This window comes from Mauremys mutica, unplaced genomic scaffold (assembly GCF_020497125.1).
Source record: "Mauremys mutica isolate MM-2020 ecotype Southern unplaced genomic scaffold, ASM2049712v1 001387F_np12_obj, whole genome shotgun sequence".
Lineage (NCBI taxonomy): Eukaryota > Metazoa > Chordata > Testudines > Geoemydidae > Mauremys > Mauremys mutica.
The window spans coordinates 29,533-38,923 of record NW_025423185.1 but is presented as its reverse complement, the minus strand read 5'-3'; positions in this window follow the sequence as shown (position 1 = coordinate 38,923).

Sequence of the window (9,391 nt, the reverse complement as noted above, 5' to 3'; positions counted from 1 at the left end):
TGTGCGAACGGGACAAGCAGCTCACAGCCCACAGAGACACAGGCCGGCCTCTTGAGAGCCACGTGGCTGAACTGGAGGCGCTAAGGGAGACAAAGAGAGACACCCAGAGGAGACTTTCAGGGACACAATAGAGTGGCCCCACCCCCAGTCTGACAGCTTATGTTCTGTTATAGAGAATGAAAGTCTCAGGGAAGGAGAACATCAAGCTGGACCAGAGGGAAACAATTCCATAGTGGGGACCCTCTTCCAGATGAAGTTGTGGTATCCCCTTGCACTGAGGGCACCCCTCCAGGGAAGGGACCCCAGTTATTAGGAAGATCCAGGTGATTCTAATGGGAGATTTGATAGATAGTTGAGTTTATGATGGCCAGGAGAACCACGTGGTAAATTGCCTGCTGGGTGCAAAGGTTGCTGACCACATTAGACACCAGTGATGGTGATGGTGGCACATGTAGGTACCAGTGATACAGAGAAAGGTAGGACAGAGTTCCTAGAGGCCAATTTAGGCTGCTAGATAAAAGGTTAAAGTCAAGGACTTCCACAGTGGCATTCTCTGAAATGCTTCTAGAGTTTATTAGTGGCATTATATTTTCTATCTTATTATCTATCTCCTTCCTAATGATTCCTAACATTGTTCACTTTGTTGACTAAGATGGGTGAACTAGAGTGCCTGGCATTAAATGAGGATATTGATATAATAGGCATCATGGAAACTTAGTGGAATGGGGATAATCAATGGGTCATGGTAAGACCAGGGTACAAAATACACAGGAATGACACAGGAGGTCATGCCAGTGGGACAGTGGCACTATATGTGAAAGAAAGCATAGAGTCAAAGAAAGTGGAAATCTTGAATAAATTAAGCCGTGCCACAGAATCTCTATAGATAGATGAGATAGAAACTCTCTCCTTGAGCAGTAAGAGTATAACAGTAGGGATATACTACCCACCACCTGACCAGGAAGTTGATGGTGATTGTGAAATGCTCAGGTTGATTAGAGAGGCTACAAAGGCAGAAAACACAATAATAATGGGGGATTTCCTCGTGTTGACTGGGCATATGTCACCCCGCAGGCATGAATCCAGATCTCATACCACCCTGAGTCTTCCCTGCTCCAGCAGTTTGCCCTGCTCTCAGCGACGTGCTGGCTCACAGCTATTTACTTAGCTGTACTAATGACTACCTGCACCCAGCAGTTTTTCAGCCATCGCACTGTTTAGCCGTGCCTCAGTTTCCCTGCTGTCAGTGGTGTTCTGGCCCACAGCTTTCCCAGTCTTCCCTGCTCTCAGCAAAGGACTGGCCCACAGCTGTATTAGTGACGCACCGCTCCCAGCAGATTTTGGCCCACCGCATCTCTTAACTACGCCACAGACACACTCTGCACTGACTCAGTTTCCCCAGTGAGGGTTCACTGAGTCTGGCCCTGGCAGGCTTGTACCTGAGCACCCTCGGGTTATATCAATACAGAAAATAACAAACACCAAGAAAAAAAACACTTCCCACTTTCCGAATCCCAGAACAACCTTTAGGGCCCACAATGATCCAGGCTACGGGCAAAGCAATGGGGTCCGGCATTCCCACATCTGGTTGCTGGCTAGCCCCTGATCCAGCACATCCCTAGGCCCTCCTCCTCCTGGGTCCCACGGGCCTGCTTTGACCCTCTTCTGCTGTTCGTGCTGCCTACATTTGTCCTGGTCAACAAGTTTCTATTGCTCCAGGTCAGCCGGCTCACTCTGACACCTGGCCTCCCATCTCTCCTCCCCTAGCAGCCTCTGGCTAAACACGACCTCTGCGTTCTCCAGCTTCGTTAGCAGGAGGTTCCATCTTCCATAGATACAAAGTTCTGGCTTCTTTGTTCTCCCAGCTGATGGATCCCAGAACGGCTCTTTGCTTCTGTTCAAGTTTCCCAAACCTCACTGTTTTATCCTCCGAGTCAGGATGACCTTCCTGTTGCCTTCCCATCCCCCTGCTGCTTTGATGGTGTGACCACTGTTTTGATTCCACAATGCTAAATTTACATTGGAGATAGGTAGGTTGCTGCCTTCCCTCCTGTCTGGGAGAAAACCTGTGTATCCCTTTGTTTGGGCACCGACTTGAAAGCCTAATATCCGTATGTATCCATAATTTGTCACATGAGTGTTAATACAGACATTTCACTGTCATATTAATCACCAGCGTGTCACCAGCTTTCATAAAAGACTTTCCTCAATACATTTTTCTAGTACAGCAATAGTGTATATGACACCCTGGGGTGTTTGGACCCTGATTGTCACAAAGGTCCTTCAGCAAACACTCTTAAGCAAACTAAACAGACAGAGATAAGAGGGAAGGTCCTGTGGATCAGTGACTGGTTAAAAGATGGGAAACAAAGGGGAGGAATAAATGGTCAGTTTTCACAGTGGAGAGAGGGAAATAGTGGGCCAGGGAGCTGTACTGGGACCTGTTGTCTTCTACATATTCATAAATGATCTGGAAAAAGGGGATGAACAGTGAAGTGGCAAAATTTGCAGACAGCACAAAATTACTCAAGCTAGGTAAGTCCAAAGCTGACTGAAGTGTTACAAAGGGATCTCACTGACTGGGCAAGAAAATGGCAGATTAAATTCAACCTTGATAAGTGAAAAGTAACGCACATTGGAAAATGAAATCCCAGCTATATATAAAATGATGGGATCTAAATTAGCTGTGACCTCTTAAGAAAGAGATCTTGGTATCATCATGGATAATTGTCTGAAAAAATCTGCTTAATGTGTAGCCTCAGTCAAAAAAGCGAACAGAATATTAGGAACCACTAGGAAAGGGATAGAAAATAAGATAGAAAATGTCATAAAGCCACAATATAAATGGGAGAGGTTTCTAAAATCATAACTGGTGTGGAGAGAGTGAGTAGGGAAGTGGCATTCACCTCATCACATAACACAAGAACTAAGGGTCAGCTGATGAAATTATTAGGTAGAAGGTTTAAACCAAAACAAGGAAGTTCTTCTTCACACAGCCAACCTGTGGAACCCATTGCCGGGGGATGTTGTGAAGGCCAAATGTATATATGAGTTCAGAAAAGAATGAGCTAAGTTCCTGGAGGACAGTTCCAGCAATGGCTATTAGCCAAGATGGTCAGGGACCCAGCCTCATGCTCTGGGTGTCCCTAAACCTCCAACTGCCAGAAGCTGGGGCTGGATGACAGGAGAGGCATCACTCAAAAATGCCCTGATCTGTTCATTCCCTCTGAAGCATCTGGCACCAGCCACTGTTGGAAGACAGGATCCTGGGCTAGATGGACCATTGGGCTGACCCAGTATGGCCATTCTTGTGTCATTATGGTCCCCCTACCCTTGTGATTCTAAATATATTTCAATGGGCTTATTTATGGGAAGGGTTAAAGAAGGAGAGGAGGTTTTTTAGGTGGCGTGACAGAGTTAAATTAAACCTTAACTAGGTCTCTGAGTTGCTAAGGTAATACAAATAAATAAATAATAGGTCTGTCAAGCAATTAAAATTTGTTATCGTGATTAATGGCACTGTTAAACAATAATAAAATACCATTTATTTAAATATTTGTGGATGTTTTCTACATTTTCAAATATATTGATCTCAATTACACCACAGAATAGGAAGTGTGCAGTGCTCACTTTATACTGGTTTTTTATTACAACTATTTGCACTGTAAAAAAACAACAGAAATAGTATTTTTCAATTCACCTCATACAAGTGCAGTAGTGCAATCTGTTTACCATGAAAGTTGAACTTACCAATGTAGAATTATGTAGAAAAAAACTGCATTCAAAAATAAAACCATGTAAAATTAAAGAGCCTGCAAGTCCTACTTCTTGTGAAGCCAATCGCTCAGACAAACAAGTTTGTTTACATTTGCAGGAGATAATACTACCCAGTTCTTGCTTGCAATGTCACCTGACAGTGAGAACAGGCGTTCTCATGGCACTGTTGTAGCTGGAATCGCAAGATATTTACGTGCCAGATGCACTAAAGATTCATATGTCCCTTCATGGCTCAACCACCATTCCAGGGGACATGCGTCCATGCTGATGATGGACTCTGCTTGATAAGAATCCAAAGCAGAGCAGACCGATGCATGTTCATTTTCATCATCTGAGTCAGATGCCACCACCAGAAGGTTGATTTTCTTTTTTGGTGGTTCAGGTTCTGTAGTTTCCGCACTGGAGTGTTGCTCTATTAAGACTTCTGAAAGCCTGCTCCACACCTCATCCCTCTCAGATTTTGGAAGGCACTTCAGATTCTTAAATCTTGGTCCGAGTGCTGTAGCTATCTTTAGAAATCTCACATTGGTACCTTCTTTGCGTTTTGTGAAATCTGCAGTGACAAGTGTTCTTAAAATGAACATGTGCTGGGTCATCATCCGAGACTGCTATAATATGAAATATATGGCAGAATGTGGGTAAAACAGAGCAGGAGACATACAATTCTCACCCAATTTGTTCAGTCACAAATTTAATTAACACATTATTTTTTTAACGAGCGTCATCAGCATGAAAGCATGTCCTCTGGAATGATGGCCAAGTCATGAAGGGGCATATGCAGGGTGGGGTGGGGCTTTGGGGGAAGGGGTGGGGTGAGGTGGGGGTGGACCCTGGGCGGAGCCAGGTGGAGCACTCTCCGGCAGGTTAAAAACTTGGCACCTATGACGTTTCCACATTTTCAAAATGAAAGTTTCTTCTTTTTAGTTCCAAGCAACGTCTCATTTTGAAATGTTCATGAATTTATAGCAAAAATGTAAAATTTATTTTTAAAAGGTCAAAATTGGAATCAAGTATCGGGGGTAGCCGTGTTAGCCTGGATCCACAAAAACAACACGGAGTTCGGTGGCACCTTAAAGACTAACAGATTTATTTGGGCATAAGCTTTCGTGGGTAAAAAAACACTTCTTCAGATGCAACGCTTCTAAATTATCAAAGCAAAATGTTCTGATTGACTCAATGGCTCAATATTTTTTGGATTACTCCATGAATTTTTGATATTTTGACTTTTTAACCTGATTCGAGATCAAGATGTGGAAAAAAATTTCAAAATACCAAACTCTTGCAGGACAATTTCCCACCCAGCTCCAGTGATGATCTGCCAAAATCTTAACAACTGGTTCCCTATAAAAAGTTCTGATTTAAGAGCGGGGGAGGGGCCGGGGCAGGGGGAGACATACTCGTGGGGCCAGGGGCCCCTGTAAGGCCTGGGACAAATTGCCCCACTTGCCCCCTCGGCAGCCCTAGAGCTTGCAGCCCCCTCCCCCCTTACCTTGCCGGCAGCTCAAAACGGCAGGACGACTCCGGAGCTCAGCTGAGCTGCCCAGCTGATGCCGGCGGCTGGCCACGCTGCAGCTGGGGGGAAGCGGGGGAAGGGCCGGGGGAGCCTCAGCCTCCCCAGCTGGGAATCCTGGGAGCAACAGGATGGTCTGGCCCGCGGACCGGAGTTCTTTGCCCCACCCCCTGGCCCTTTAACAACCAGTTCTCCACGGAGGTCTAATTTTAGCAACCGGTTCTTGGGAACCTGTGGGAACCGGCTCCAGCTCACCACTGCGCCAGCTCTAGTTGTGATCCCACTGGCTTTCAGCTCAGCGTTGCATTATTGCCATAACAAGCGAGAGGAGTGTTGCCAAAGTGAGAAAGCTAAGCTACTAGTCTTCATTTTAACCCCTTTCATGGCCTATCCCCACCCTACCTATCCCCTATCAAGGTATCACATCCACACCAAGTCCATCCTCTTTCCAGAAATGATGGCAGTCTTAAATGTTCATTTAAACTTTTTCCCCCACAAGCATCTTTGAGCATTCTCCAAGCATTTTCTCCTTCCAAGCCTTCCTTAAAATTCTTCTCTGCCGGGATGCTCATAAAAAAACTTGATGGGATGAGGCTACTGATTTGAGATGATCAGTTTTTCATGCTAATCAGTATCATCTCATTGTTTCCTTGTGCTCCCCTCACCAGACAGCTGTTTATTTGATCACCTGCTGTCTACTGTCTTGGTCTGTAAGTTCTTTGGAGCAGGGACTGTCTCCTTGTTATATGGAATTTTAAGGAAGGCTTGGAAGGAGAAAAAGTTTAAATGGGGGAAAAAGTTTAAATGAACATTTAAGACTGCCATCATTTCTGGAAAGAGGATGGACTTGGTGTGGATGTGATACCTTGATAGGGGATAGGTAGGGTGGGGATAGGCCATGAAAGGGGTTAAAATGAAGACTAGTAGCTTAGCTTTCTCACTTTGGCAACACTCCTCTCGCTTGTTATGGCAATAATGCAACGCTGAGCTGAAAGCCAGTGGGATCACAACTAGAGCTGGCGCAGTGGTGAGCTGGAGCCGGTTCCCACAGGTTCCCAAGAACCGGTTGCTAAAATTAGACCTCCGTGGAGAACTGGTTGTTAAAGGGCCAGGGGGTGGGGCAAAGAACTCCGGTCCGCGGGCCAGACCATCCTGTTGCTCCCAGGATTCCCAGCTGGGGAGGCTGAGGCTCCCCCGGCCCTTCCCCCGCTTCCCCCCAGCTGCAGCGTGGCCAGCCGCCGGCATCAGCTGGGCAGCTCAGCTGAGCTCCGGAGTCGTCCTGCCGTTTTGAGCTGCCGGCAAGGTAAGGGGGGAGGGGGCTGCAAGCTCTAGGGCTGCCGAGGGGGCAAGTGGGGCAATTTGTCCCAGGCCTTACAGGGGCCCCTGGCCCCACGAGTATGTCTCCCCCTGCCCCGGCCCCTCCCCCGCTCTTAAATCAGAACTTTTTATAGGGAACCAGTTGTTAAGATTTTGGCAGATCATCACTGGAGCTGGGTGGGAAATTGTCCTGCAAGAGTTTGGTATTTTGAAATTTTTTTCCACATCTTGATCTCGAATCAGGTTAAAAAGTCAAAATATCAAAAATTCATGGAGTAATCCAAAAAATATTGAGCCATTGAGTCAATCAGAACATTTTGCTTTGATAATTTAGAAGCGTTGCATCTGAAGAAGTGTTTTTTTACCCACGAAAGCTTATGCCCAAATAAATCTGTTAGTCTTTAAGGTGCCACCGAACTCCGTGTTGTTTTTGTGGATCCAGGCTAACACGGCTACCCCCGATACTTGATTCCAATTTTGACCTTTTAAAAATAAATTTTACATTTTTGCTATAAATTCATGAACATTTCAAAATGAGACGTTGCTTGGAACTAAAAAGAAGAAACTTTCATTTTGAAAATGTGGAAACGTCATAGGTGCCAAGTTTTTAACCTGCCGGAGAGTGCTCCACCTGGCTCCGCCCAGGGTCCACCCCCACCTCACCCCACCCCTTCCCCCAAAGCCCCACCCCACCCTGCATATGCCCCTTCATGACTTGGCCATCATTCCAGAGGACATGCTTTCATGCTGATGACGCTCGTTAAAAAAATAATGTGTTAATTAAATTTGTGACTGAACAAATTGGGTGAGAATTGTATGTCTCCTGCTCTGTTTTACCCACATTCTGCCATATATTTCATATTATAGCAGTCTCGGATGATGACCCAGCACATGTTCATTTTAAGAACACTTGTCACTGCAGATTTCACAAAACGCAAAGAAGGTACCAATGTGAGATTTCTAAAGATAGCTACAGCACTCGGACCAAGATTTAAGAATCTGAAGTGCCTTCCAAAATCTGAGAGGGATGAGGTGTGGAGCAGGCTTTCAGAAGTCTTAATAGAGCAACACTCCAGTGCGGAAACTACAGAACCTGAACCACCAAAAAAGAAAATCAACCTTCTGGTGGTGGCATCTGACTCAGATGATGAAAATGAACATGCATCGGTCTGCTCTGCTTTGGATTCTTATCAAGCAGAGTCCATCATCAGCATGGACGCATGTCCCCTGGAATGGTGGTTGAGCCATGAAGGGACATATGAATCTTTAGTGCATCTGGCACGTAAATATCTTGCGATTCCAGCTACAACAGTGCCATGAGAACGCCTGTTCTCACTGTCAGGTGACATTGCAAGCAAGAACTGGGTAGTATTATCTCCTGCAAATGTAAACAAACTTGTTTGTCTGAGCGATTGGCTTCACAAGAAGTAGGACTTGCAGGCTCTTTAATTTTACATGGTTTTATTTTTGAATGCAGTTTTTTTCTACATAATTCTACATTGGTAAGTTCAACTTTCATGGTAAACAGATTGCACTACTGCACTTGTATGAGGTGAATTGAAAAATACTATTTCTGTTGTTTTTTTACAGTGCAAATAGTTGTAATAAAAAACCAGTATAAAGTGAGCACTGCACACTTCCTATTCTGTGGTGTAATTGAGATCAATATATTTGAAAATGTAGAAAACATCCACAAATATTTAAATAAATGGTATTTTATTATTGTTTAACAGTGCCATTAATCACGATAACAAATTTTAATTGCTTGACAGACCTATTATTTATTTATTTGTATTACCTTAGCAACTCAGAGACCTAGTTAAGGTTTAATTTAACTCTGTCACGCCACCTAAAAAACCTCCTCTCCTTCTTTAACCCTTCCCATAAATAAGCCCATTGAAATATATTTAGAATCACAAGGGTAGGGGGACCATAATGACACAAGAATGGCCATACTGGGTCAGCCCAATGGTCCATCTAGCCCAGGATCCTGTCTTCCAACAGTGGCTGGTGCCAGATGCTTCAGAGGGAATGAACAGATCAGGGCATTTTTGAGTGATGCCTCTCCTGTCATCCAGCCCCAGCTTCTGGCAGTTGGAGGTTTAGGGACACCCAGAGCATGAGGCTGGGTCCCTGACCATCTTGGCTAATAGCCATTGCTGGAACTGTCCTCCAGGAACTTAGCTCATTCTTTTCTGAACTCATATATACATTTGGCCTTCACAACATCCCCCGGCAATGGGTTCCACAGGTTGGCTGTGTGAAGAAGAACTTCCTTGTTTTGGTTTAAACCTTCTACCTAATAATTTCATCAGCTGACCCTTAGTTCTTGTGTTATGTGATGAGGTGAATGCCACTTCCCTACTCACTCTCTCCACACCAGTTATGATTTTAGAAACCTCTCCCATTTATATTGTGGCTTTATGACATTTTCTATCTTATTTTCTATCCCTTTCCTAGTGGTTCCTAATATTCTGTTCGCTTTTTTGACTGAGGCTACACATTAAGCAGATTTTTTCAGACAATTATCCATGATGATACCAAGATCTCTTTCTTAAGAGGTCACAGCTAATTTAGATCCCATCATTTTATATATAGCTGGGATTTCATTTTCCAATGTGCGTTACTTTTCACTTATCAAGGTTGAATTTAATCTGCCATTTTCTTGCCCAGTCAGTGAGATCCCTTTGTAACACTTCAGTCAGCTTTGGACTTACCTAGCTTGAGTAATTTTGTGCTGTCTGCAAATTTTGCCACTTCACTGTTCATCCCCTTTTTCCAGATCAT